General features: G+C 51.6%; 1 long non-coding RNA gene across 1 annotated transcript; it reads left to right on the top strand.

The window, feature by feature from the left end:
• Positions 1–220: 220 nt before the first annotated feature.
• On the top strand, positions 221–11,844 carry LOC120512765. Its single transcript, XR_005630119.1, has 3 exons — positions 221–648; positions 8,056–8,874; positions 9,998–11,844. It is a non-coding gene; the product is annotated as an uncharacterized LOC120512765 (long non-coding RNA).
• The last annotated feature ends 615 nt before the right edge of the window (positions 11,845–12,459 follow it).

Below are 12,459 nucleotides of genomic sequence, written 5' to 3'. Positions count from 1 at the left end.
GCAGGCATCCTGCAGCACTCCTCACCCTTCACCTGCTCAGAATGTCTGAGAGCTGCATGGCAGAGCCCGTCTGCACACAGAGCCCTCTGTACACAGAGCCGTCTGTAAATAGACCCATCTGTAAATAAACCCATCTGTAAATAAACCCGTCTGTAAATAAACCCATCTCTAAATAGACCCTTCTGTAAACAGACCCGGGGCTGCACGGGGTGACCTCCAGAGGTCCCTTTCCCCTGGCACTGCTGTGGCTCTGATCTGCCTCCCTGCCTTGTCCTGCAGGGTGACTCTGGTGTGCTTTGGGAGCCCTGGGAATCACAGAGCTGCAGAAGCACTGGGGCTGGAGAAACCCTCTGGAACATCCAGTCCAACCATTCCCAGCCCTGCCCATGTCCCCGGCTGCCACATCCACAGGGCAGTGAATCCCTCCAGGGATGAGGACTCCAAACCTCCCAGGGCAGCTGTGCTGGGGCTGGGCAGCCCTTTTGGATTGACAATTGTCCCTGATATCCACCCTGAGCTGCCCTGGCCCCCGGCTGTCCCCTCCTGGCAGGAGCTGTGCAGAGCCTCAGGTCCCCTGAGCCTCCTGTGCTCCACCTCTGTGCTGAGGCTCACGGCCCAGGACTTCAACAGCCGTGATTAAAATAAAAGGTATGGTAGCATAACCTCTCTTGTGGGTAATTAAACAGTTACAACAACCATTTTACACTTGTGTTATCACAGGAATGTTTTTAAGCCGTAAGTGCCAGGTGATCTGGAAGGCGTTCCAGTGAAGGCATTCCAGTTCAGGGCTGCTTTGGTAGCAACACACAGAAATAAAAGAACAAAACCTTCTGCTTAGAATGGCTTTTTTCTTTTATTAATCTTGGATCCATTCTTTAGATCATTTATTCTCCTTACTAGCTTTGATTGCAGAGGTTACTTGGAGCATTGGCTCAGTAATGTGCTGGTGGGTGGCACTTTGAGGGGATGAATTAGACACAGGACTGTTCCTTTCTCTGCTGAGTTTAGGGAGTTGGGGTTGTTTTTTTTATTGTTGTGGTGTGTTTTGGTTTTTTGGGGTTGTTATTTTTAATTGTTGTTGTGTGTTTTGGTTTTTTGGAGTTGTTATTTTTAATTGTTGTTGTGTGTTTTGGTTTTTTGGGGTTGTTATTTTTAATTGTTGTGGTGTGTTTTGGTTTTTTGGAGTTGTTATTTTTAATTGTTGTTGTGTGTTTTGGTTTTTTGGGGTTGTTATTTTTAATTGTTGTTGTGTATTTTGGTTTTTTGGAGTTTTGTTTTTTTTTGTGGGGTTGTTTTTTTACTGTTGTGGTGTGTTTTGTTTTTTTGCCCTGGGTTTCTGTGCCTGGCTTGCTCTGTGGTGCCTGCTGCTGTAATTGCAGCTGTGGCTGTGTCGGGGCACAGCTGTGGCTGGAGCCTTCCAGGGTCCCTCCCCACTGAGCCACTGGTGAGGGCAAACATGGATTTGCATGTCAGTGCTCCAGCCCTGCCAGCCCGCCTGCTGCTGGGGACTGAGCTGAGCTGTCACTGCTCACAACAGAAGGGGTGGCACTGGGAAATGCAGATGGGTTTGTGTGCGATTTCTGGAGCCCAATTGGCAGGTGCTTTCATGAAGATACTCTCAGGAAATGACTCAAATACAAGGATAAACAGTACTTAGGGAACGCCTAATTAATAACTACAATCATAATATTTTGGTCTAAATATTAAAGGAAGCCTCATGAAAGGAATGCAGAGGCTGTTTTTTAGGCTGGCTTGGCTGGGGGAAAGCTGAATTTGTCAGGGGAAGGAGTTGCTGTGAGGGCTTTGGTTGTACTTAGGAGGTGTTTGAACACAAAGCAGGGTTTGTGTGCCACAGCATGGATGGTTTTCAGCCCAGACGGGAAACCTGGGCAGTGCCAGGAGGGCAAAGGTGCTGCAGCACCCTGGGGTGCTGGCATGTGGCTCCCACTGATGTCTGATCATGCTCTCCAAAGGCATGGCTCACCCAGGCTTCCTTTTCTCTTTATTGCCCGTGCAGGCGTCACTGCCAGTGGTAAAACTGAAGTGAGAGGGGTCCACACATCCTCTGCTGGCCGTGGTGGGCCCTGGCTCCTGCTGCTGCCTGAGCAGCCACTCTGGCCCTGCTGCAGCTGGGGGCAGGATGCTGCTCATCTCCCCCTGCAGTTCCCATTTCCAGCTTTCATCTCCTGTTGTTAGGAAAACACTGGTTGCTGTGTGTTTGTTTGGTGCCCAGAAAAGCAGGGTTCCCATCCTCACAATCATTTCCAAAGTACTCCTCGTGCTTCTGTGGAACAAACGCTGTTATTGCTGCTCACAGCATCCCTCCACAGGCCTGGCTGGAGACAAGGACTCCCTCCAGGCAATAACACAGTTTGGCTTTAGCTTTCTCAGAGGCAGCATGCTCTGTGGAGTATCTGCTCTGAACAGCTGCAGGCTGGAGCAGTGCTGGCTCCCCTCTCCCAGAGCCGTGCTGGAGAGCATTTCACTCTTGATAAGGCTGGAGGAACCAGTCCTGAATGTTGAGCTGGCTGTTAAACTTACCTGGCACCACCTTCCTCTAAAACAAAGGATTTTTTCCAAACAGTGTACATCATGTTTTGCTGATTTCCTGAGTGGGCTTTGCCCTCTGAGCATGCCAGCCCCTGGATGCCAGCTGGGTGAGGTGGAGGGTGCCCTGGGGAGGAGAGATGTGAGCTGAGCTCTGTGCTCTGAGCTGGGCTCTGTGCTGGGCTCTGTGCTCTGAGCTGGGCTCTGTGCTCTGTGCTGGGCTCCCTCTGAGGGACCAGGAGCAGCTGGTGGCCGTGTCCAGCCTGCTCAGGCCGGGCTGCTGTCAGCCTGTCCCCTCCCAAAAGCCTGGCAGCCCAGGGCTCTGGGATACCCAGCCTGGACAGAGACAGGGCTGGCTCTGAGAGGGGCCCAGCGCTCAGGACCTGCTGGGTGCAGCTGGGGCTGTGCAGGCACAGTTTGGAGTCACTGGGATGGGGCTGTGGCCCAGCTCATCCCCAGTGGGAGGGAACAGAGGGCACCCAGGGCACAGAGGGCACCCAGGGCACACAGGGCACAGAACAGAGGGCACACAGGGCACAGAGGACTCCCAGGGAGCAGAGGGCACACAGGACTCCCAGGGCAGTGTGTGAACACCAGGGATAAAAGGCTGGGTGCAGAACAGGAAAGGCAGATGCTCGAAGCCTTTTGAGTGACATGATGTTACTCTGGACGGCTGAATGCTCGAAGCCTTCTGAGATTGTTTGGTGGCACGCTGTGTGTCGTGGCTGTCTCAGCTGCGACATGTGCTGTGACATGTGCTGTGACATGGCTGTGACATGGCTGTGACATGTGCTGTGACATGTGCTGTGACATGTGCTGTGACATGGCTGTGACATGGCTGTGACATGGCTGTGACATGGCTGTGACATGGCTGTGCTGCTTGGCTGGAGCCCCAGCCTGGCCTGGGCTGTGCAGGAGCTGGAGCCCCCGGGGCTGTGCTGGGAGGAGGCTCTGCCCAAGAGATTCAGAGACCATGTGGGTCAGGGAGAGCACTTTATGAACCCCCCATGGTTAAGAAATGCCCCACTTAGAAAAACACAATTTTCAGTTTGGAATGTTTATTGTTGTTTCATACAATCCAGGAGTTCTCAGTGTTTCACACAATCCTGGCATGGTTTGGGTTTGAAGGGACCCCAAATCCCACCCATCCCACCCCTGACACAGCAGGGACACCTTCCCCTCTCCCAGGGGCTCCAGCCCCAGTGTCCAGCCTGGCCTTGGGCACTGCCAGGGATCCAGGGGCAGCCCCAGCTGCTCTGGGCACCTGTGCCAGGGCCTGCCCACCCTGCCAGGGAACAATTCCCAATTCCCAATCTCCCATCCAGATCTCCCCTCGTTCAGCTCATATTTCATTTACAGCACCCTTTTCTGTAAATCGCCGCTGTTCACACCCCGTGCCTCCCTGCTGAACTCCCGTTTCCCCTCAGGAAGTTCCCCCCTGCCCCACCGTGCCCCACAGCAGCAGGGATGCAGCTCAAGGATGTATTTAATTGCAAGGTCGGTTCATTAACGGCTCAGGATGCTCTCCTCAGACCTCTGGGTAACTGGGATGCAAAGCGTTTTTCAGGGACATTGTCAGAAATTGTCATGGGCTTCAGATGGAGGAGATAATTCTATTAGGATAATATATTTATTTCCTTGTTAATCACAGGCAATTTGCCATGGTTTTAATAACTATGACTTGTCATTTCAGACCCAGGGAAGTAATGTAGAGGAACAGATAAGAACTTTATCTACTAATTCAATATATCCCATGCCTATTATCTCCTTTGTGGCAAGACTTGTGTAATGTGAAGTGTTACAGTGGGAACAGAAGATTCTATGAAGCCATTAGAATTAATTTCCATAAACAGCTTTGTACTGAGCTTTTTGGGGGAAAAAATCCTGGAGGAACAGGAACAAAATATTTTCTGATTCAGGTTTCAGCCAACATTTCTGAGTGGTCCCATAACAATAATAATAATAATAATAATGATAATAATATCCTGCTTCCAGTTGTGGCTTCAGTGAAGAGCTTTGTGTGCATTGACAGGGGACACACAACTGTCCCTCATGCTGCTGATCTCACAGGCAATTTCACACAAACACTCAGGGAGAGACAAAGAAGCAGAGAGGAGAAAGAGGAGTTGTCTAAAAGCACTAACAGTGAAGCGTGGATGCACTGAGACTTCTTCATTTAGCACCAGAGCTACCCATAAACCTGAGCCTCAGTTTCAGTGCCTTTGGTATCTCCAGCAGCTTGGAGACACCAGAAGTTCAAACATTTGCAGCTTCCTGTGGATGTTATTTCCATTTTAGCAGATTCTAGGTATGCTCAATGATTTGGGGTTAATTCAGATGCTTTCTGTGTGAAAGGTATTCTCTGTCCAGGGCTACCAAATATTTCATGAATGCTCACAAGAAACTTTGACCTTTTCTGCACAAGCCCAATAGGGAAGGAATGCACAAAGCCAATTTCCAGCAGTATTAAAACAGAAATTTCTTCCTGAGCTGTCTGCAGTGTCCATGTGGGACAGGTCTCTGCTGCCAAAAATCCTCAATGAGGAGGAGGAGGAGACCTTGGCCAGCTGAGCTCACCCCAGACCTTCTCCTCTCCAGGTGAACAGTCCCAGCTGTCCCAGCCTCTCTCCAGCAGAGCTGCTCCATCCCTGCTCCTCCTGGAGCCCCCCTGGCTCTCTGCAGAGGGTCTCCATGGTCCAGGATGGAGGAGGAGGGAGCAGGAAGGGTTTGCTCCCTGTGACACCAGAGGATCAGGATCAGTCCCTTCTGCAGCAGGCACGGGTTTGGAGCTGGTGGGGAGCAATGCCTTTCAGAAATGGATTAAACATGGGAAACAAAGGGGCAAAGTTAATTGAAAAGGAATGTGACAAATGAGCTTTTTAATGAGTTAGAAAGGCTTTCTCACTTGCTATGTGAACAGAAAATAGAAGGGAAAAGGCATAATTTGCATTTTTCCAATCAGGAGCGATAAAGCAGAATGCTGCAAATACCTGAGGACAAACAGTGTCAGTTCTGGATTAGCGGGTGATGATACAATTGTTATTAAAAGTGTGCTCTGTGGGGCTGCTCGGCAGATTTTTAGCACAATATTCCTGCAGGTACTTTTATGCATATTGAACAGCAAAGAAAACACGGATTTTTTTTTTTTTTGCCTTTTTTTTATCTTGTTCATAAAACCTCATTTTGCCCAGTGGTGTTCAGTGGCTGTTCCTGTGAGCAGCAAATATAATTATTTTGACTGCTATCACTGAAAAGCCACTAACAGGCTCGATTTGCATATGACACGGCACCCACTAGAAGTAATTTTGCATGTACTTATCAGACAATTAGGTGATTCCTGTGCTAAGCCAGGCCAGTGTGAGGAGAATAAACTTTTAAGTAATATTAAGACTGTGAGTGTGGTGCTGGTTATTCCCTCAGCGGCCTCTCAGCCCCAGTTTGTGTTAGTCTGAGGCTGTAATAATTCCTGAAGAATTACTTGTGTACTTTGTTCCAGTTTACAGGTTGGCTCGTTTTCCTCCCAGAACCCGCTCGGAATTTGCCCAAACGTATTTCTCAAATTAGAGCCAGGGAAATGCACGGCACGTAAATCTCGTTTGCATATTTCTGTGAATAATGTAGCCAGCCACTTGATTATGCATACATGCAGATAGCAGATCTAAATATAGCAGCGTGCTCTGGAGGGCTGCGTGGGGAGGTGCCAGCACCCAGCTCCTCCTCAGCTCAGGATGCGCCCTGGAACCCTCAGCTCTTCCCTTCTCCAAGCAGGCCCTTTGAAGCTCCCAGGAATACACCTGTAATTGGGAGGTGCTTGCGGGAGTTCAGCTCCTCCAGGCGGCAGATCAGAGGGAGAGCCCGTTAATCCATCCCACTGATGGCACTCAATGGCATGAATTAATGGGATTGCACGCACTGGGAATTGTAAATTGTATTTGTCCCTACTGTCGTGTGGACACTTTGGAGTGTCTGGGCAGGGGAACAGACAGGGGGATGAGCACTTCCCTGGCACCCCAGCCTTGCTCCATCCCATTATCGCATCCCATTATCCCATCCCCCTATCCCATCCCCATCCCCATCCATCCCATCCCATCCCATCCCATCCCTTATCCCACTCCCTTATCCCACTCCCTTATCCCACTCCCTTATCCCACTCCCTTATCCCACTCCCTTATCCCACTCCCTTATCCCACTCCCTTATCCCATCCCCTTATCCCATCCCCTTATCCCACTCCCTTACCCCATCCCACCCCACCTCCCGGTCCCTGCCCCAGCCTTTTCCCTGCTCTGTGCCCAGAGCCACAGGCACATTATTTTTTTCAGTGTTCCACATATCCAAGGTCTCTGTCAGCGCCTGTCCCAGACAGTTTGTCATTAATTCTGCCTTTGAAAAATTCACTGATGGGACAAGTGGGAGCCCAAACTTTGCTTAACATTAACTGTCCTTGTGTCTCCTGTGCTTTGAAACCTTGGGCCCACCCTTTTGGAATGAAAAGCAGCACTTTGACTCTCCTCAGTTCCCATTCTGTACCTTGAAGTCCCCATTCATCTCCCATTTCTGCTCTGGAATGACATGGGGGAAGTGCTGGGATGTCAGGAGTAATTGCTTTTTTGTTAATGCGTGCCTGGCTCTGTTGTTGAACAACTCAAAATTAAAATTCAGCCTTGCTCAGAGTGCCAGGCTCCCAACTATCACAAAACCTTCATTAAAGCTGCACGCTGCCAACTGAGCCAGGTTTTGGCAGGGAATTGGAATTCCACACAGGTCTGGCTTGGCTTTTCCCTCCCCAAGTGTTAAAATACAGACGCACTTGCACATTAGTGTGGAAGACCCATGAGAAAGACTGCTGTGAGAGGCAGGTCCTGTGGTGGTATGGTGAGTGGGTGGCCATTAGATTAATGCAATAAAACGCTGGCCAAATGTGTAATTCAGGATGAATGACTCACTGAGGGTCCCCATCCACAGCTAAACCTTGGGCTTGGGTTTGACTCGACCTTTCAAATCCAGCTCCAGCCCAACACACATTGTGCTGCTGGCACGGAGACATGGCAGCAAAATACACCTTAAATATCAAGATTTCAAGTTTTCAAACATCACTGTCACGCTGCCAATTTAGAGGCAAACTGGGAGCAGTTTCTTTTGAGAACACAAACCCACGTTAGTCGTCCTGGCATCTCTGTGGGGGCGTTGCTGCTTTGCAGGCTGCTGGTGTGACTCAGCCTCTTGTTTTGGGATTCAGGCAGGTTCTGGTGACCCTGCTGCAGCCCCACAACTCTCCAGAAGGGGATGATTAGCAGCAAACAAGGAACAAATCTACCCAAATTCAGGGTTCTCAAAGACTGCCTTCCAGTAAATCTAGAAGTCTCTCAGGTAGACTTCCCCAGTGCAGACTCTTTGCTAGGCAATATTGCTGAAATAAAGTGTCTGAGAGAGAAAACTCCGTGTTTGCTCTCTCTGGGCCACGTTTGGATGTTCTTTCTCAATTTTAATTCCATCTGCTGTGTTTTCAGACCTCTGCTCCCTGCGATCCCATCCTGAGCTGCCACAGAGCAAGACCTGATCCCTGCGATGTGCTCTGGTCAGTGCTTCCCAAAAAAACCCCAAATGCTGTTCTTCATTTGGTCTCCTTTTAGTACAGACTCAGTGAGAAATACCTCTGGCAGTAAGGGTGAGTAAAATGTCTAATTCCCCGTGCCCCAGAGCCTGCAGAGCCCTCCCCACTCTGTCCATCCCAGCTGGGCAGGGGCAAGGCCAGGACCTGGGGCTTGGCTTTGCTGTGCCCCTCCAAACCCCACGGCTGAGCCCTCCTGCCAAGCAGCCTGGGTGGCAGCTTGGAGCCTGGAAAGTGCAGGGCCAGGGTGGAGGGCAGAGCTGAGCCCTGCAGGGCCTGGGGCTCCTGGACACAGGGAATGCCCTGCTGCTGTCCCTCCCTCCTGGGCTCCAGCCCTGCTCCCCCCCTGGCCCCAGCAGCTCCTCGGGAATCTGAGGGAAACTGGAGAGAAGAGAGACAAACCAGTGCCTCTGCTGGCTCAGCTCTTGGCCCGGGCAAATCCATTCTTTATAATTTATCAATCTCTGCCCTGCTCTGGCCCTGCCTCCTGTGTTTGACTGGTTTCCCCTTGCCCTGGTGGTGCTGGGCTCTCTCACAGGGTCAGGTGCAGATGTTCAGCCCCACAAACACCTGGAAATGCAGCCCAGCCTCTGGAGGACACAGAACGTGTAACGTTATTTATTGAGAGTAACACATTGATGTACTGCTTCAAACAAATCTGTTACTCTACAAATCGAGCAAAGAACCCTGAAAATTAGCTGCTTTATTATAAAATGAGGTATTTAACCATTTATTACTAACAAATAATTAGGGAAACAAATTGCTCCTTAATCAGCTCAACTGCAAATACTTTTCACAGTAATTTTTTGTGCCACCAGAGCCTGAAGCATGCACATTTTTCACTTTTCCCCTCTCCCACGCTGTGTGAGAGTTTCCATTTCCTGGGTGCTGCCTGGGAAGGAGTCAGGCTCTGTGAGCTGCAGACAGAGCCCCAGGCCGTGCCTGGCTCAGCTGCTGTGCTCTGGCCCTTCCCTGGGGGTTCCTCTGGCTGGGTCACAGCTTTGGGAGGGATGGGGGTCTGTTTTGCAGGGAAGATTAACACAGAGAAATTGTGGGAGAAACACTGAGAAATTCTCAGCCTCAAGAGTTAGGATTGCAGAGAGAAAAGAGAGTGAAATCAGGGATTTAATGCTTCAGAGCAAGAAGGCAATCAGCAGGGAAGTCCTGCCTTGGGCTGGGAGAGGAGGCTGGGGTGGACCCTGGCCCTGCAGATTTCCCCCGAAATGTCCTGCCTGCGTGCTGGCAGGGGAATGGGAGCCCGGGGGAGCAGAGGGGCACCAGGGTCATGGAACACAGAACAGTTTAGGCTGGAAGAGCCCTCTGGGAACATCCAGTGCAACCACCCACCACTGCCCATGTCCCCCGCTGCCACATCCGCAGGGCTGTGAAATCCCCCCAGGGATGGCACTCCAACCCTCCCTGGGCAGTGCCAAGGCCTGATCCCCCTTTCCATGGGGAAATTCCTGCTGTGCCCACCCTGAGCTGCCCTGGCCCAGCCTGGGGCCGTTCCCTCTGCTCCTGTGGCTGTCCCTGTGGCTGTCCTTGTCCCCATCCCTGTCCCTGTCCCTGCTCCTGTCCCTGTCCCTGTCCCCATCCCCATCCCTGTCCCTGTCCCTGTCCCTGTCCCCGCTCCTGTCCCTGTCCCCGTTCCCAGCCCGGCCCCCCGGCTGTCCCCTCCTGGCAGGAGCTGTGCAGAGCCCCAGGGTCCTGCCCAGGAGAAGGTTCTGGGTGTTCCCACAGGCGAGGGCTGTGCCTGAGTGAGGCCGAGGTGCCCAGACCTGCGGAGCTGCCCAGGAGCTTCCATCCCAGGCTGCTCCCAGGGGCTGCTCTGTTCTCCACAGGGATGGAAGGAGCAGGCCCAGGAGAGGATCTGAGGAAGGGCTGGTTCCGTGCCAGGAAGCTCCTGGAAGTGTTTGGAACCGGCTGTCCCTGCTGCTGAGCCACTCGCAGCCACAGGAGAACAGAACCAGTTTCTGGGGCAGTAAAAACGGGGAGGAAAACTGGCATTTGTGGTGGGGCTGCTCTCTTTTCCTCCCAGAGCAAGGATGAGGGCAGAGCTGAAGGCACAGCAGAGGGTCTGGCAGCGCTGCCCAGGGATGTGTGCTGCTGCTGCACTGGAGCCCAGGCTGCAGGGCTCCCCACAAGCCAGGCACTGCTCCAGCCGTGCAGGGCAGGCAGGGCTGGCCGCAGCTCGGGGTGCTCTGGGGGTGCTGCCAGCCTGGCACGCCTGGGGGTGGGACAGGAGCAGCTCCAGGAGAGCTCAGAGCCCTGCCAGGCCTGGAGGGGCTGCAGGAGAGCTGCAGAGGGGCTGGGGACCAGGGATGCTGTGCGGCCTCAGCCAGCTCCTGCACCTCCTGGCTTTGGCTTTGCCCTCTTCTTTCCTAAAACATTTTGCCCTGTGGGGCTCCGCGGGGCTTTGGCACCCCCGGGATTGGGAATCTCACAGAGCACCCCCACCCTGTCTCTGTGATGGCTCAGTGTCTGCTCAGACTCTCATCAGCACAAATTCTGCATGATTAGCTTGTAATAATCTGCATGTCATTAGCACATTTTAATTGTCAGGGCTTTGTGAACAAAAGGCTTCTGAGCACAGACATATTTCAGGGTTGGATTTACAGTGAACAGCCTTAAATATTGGATCTCAATTTAAAGAATATTTTAGTTTCGATGACAGATGAGCCCCTAATGATTCACCTAAACAGGAGGAGAGTGCAGGCCCCTAAAACTGTGGAATGTTAATTAAATGGATGTTTTTATACCACAACGTATTTGGTTATATAAATCAAAGATTTATTGGATGTCTATAATGGACAGAAATAAAACTTGATTTAAAATTCACAGATTTACATGTGAAAAAGATGGAGGAAGCTCATAATTGGAACTATATTTTTTTTCTCTGCTGCTTTCTAGAACAGGGACAATACAAGAGCTGCACTCAGCTCTCAATCCCTAAAATTGTATCTGGTATAAGAAGTCAGAAAAAAGTAAATGGCAAAGAGACTCAGGGTTTCTGTCTGATGGTCATTCATTCCCTTTGGGTGGGTCCTTCTGCACTGCTGCAAATGGAGATCAGCACCAGGACCCACAAGCCCTGGGAGCATCCTGGTGGATGCAGGAACAGCTCCAGCCCTGCCTGAGGCCAGGAGGAACTTGGGTTGTTCCTGGTTCACTCTGCAAATATCAAACCAGTGAAATTAGATCATGGCTTAGGCTGGCCTAAGAGGAAATGGGCTGAGTTCTCTTGCAGAAACAAAACAAATGTTGTGCCTTCTTTTTTTCCTCTTTTGCAGCATTTTGAGGAAAGACACAAATCAATGACAGGGAAATTCTGAACTTAAGAACTGTTAAAAAAAACCCAACAAACCCCCTGCAGCCTTCCCATGCTTATTTCCCAGTAATTCATTTTTAATCAATTGTTGACCCTTAACCAAGATGTTTTTACATCTGGGTTTAAACATTTCCTCTGCCTGAGGTGTGTGAATGCATTTCTACATCATCTCTCTGCACCCCCCAGCAATGGGGGGTCTGGGAGGGGCTGGGCTGGAATTCCCAGAGCCCAGCTCCTGGCTGGGTGTGTAATCCCCTCTTTGGGGTGGGGATCACCCCTGGCACTGCCCCAGGGCTGTCCCCAGAGGTGGTGGGCTCAGCAAACACCAAAGATCCACAGCAGCCCCCAGTGAGCCCTCTCCCATCCTGCCCTCCTGTGATTCCTCAGCCCCACAGCTCTCCACCCTCACAAATACTGGGAAATCCGTGTGTAAGGGCTTTCTGGTGGGAAAAGCTCCAGAAGTTTTCGTACAGGGCTGATGTGCTTCCCCCCAAGCACACCAGAGCAAGAACTCCTGGTTTTGTGCAGGGACAGTCCCTGAGCAGCCCAGCCAGGACAGGAGCTGCAGGAGCGACCCTTTGGGAAGGAACTGGTGACTGGGCCCTGCTTTCCCCAGCAATTTACATCCTCAGCTGGTGTTTCTCCATGGGACATGACCTGGAGGAGTGTGGCTTTGACCCCCAGCCTCCCTCTGCCTGTTCGTGTGCTGGGGGGGCTCAGGGGTCCCGGCCAAGGGGGGCACAGGGGGGAGAGGGAATGTTCCTTCCTCTGCAGGAAGGCTGGGGGAATGTTGTCCTCCCCATTTCCCTCTGGAGGGACAGATGTGCAGGCACAGCAACTGCAGCAGGACTTTTCCTGGCTGTAGTGAGCAGCAGAAGTCTCCCCCGATAAAGGAAGGAAAGCAGTAAGCCTGGCCATCCATGGCTGTGCTGAGCTGCCCTGGCGTGTTTGAGGGCAGGCTGAGTTTATAAACAA

The sequence above is a fragment of the Passer montanus genome, unplaced genomic scaffold (genome assembly GCF_014805655.1).
Source record: "Passer montanus isolate IOZ18808 unplaced genomic scaffold, ASM1480565v1 scaffold77, whole genome shotgun sequence".
Lineage (NCBI taxonomy): Eukaryota > Metazoa > Chordata > Aves > Passeriformes > Passeridae > Passer > Passer montanus.
This window is presented reverse-complemented; position numbering and strand designations above follow the sequence as displayed.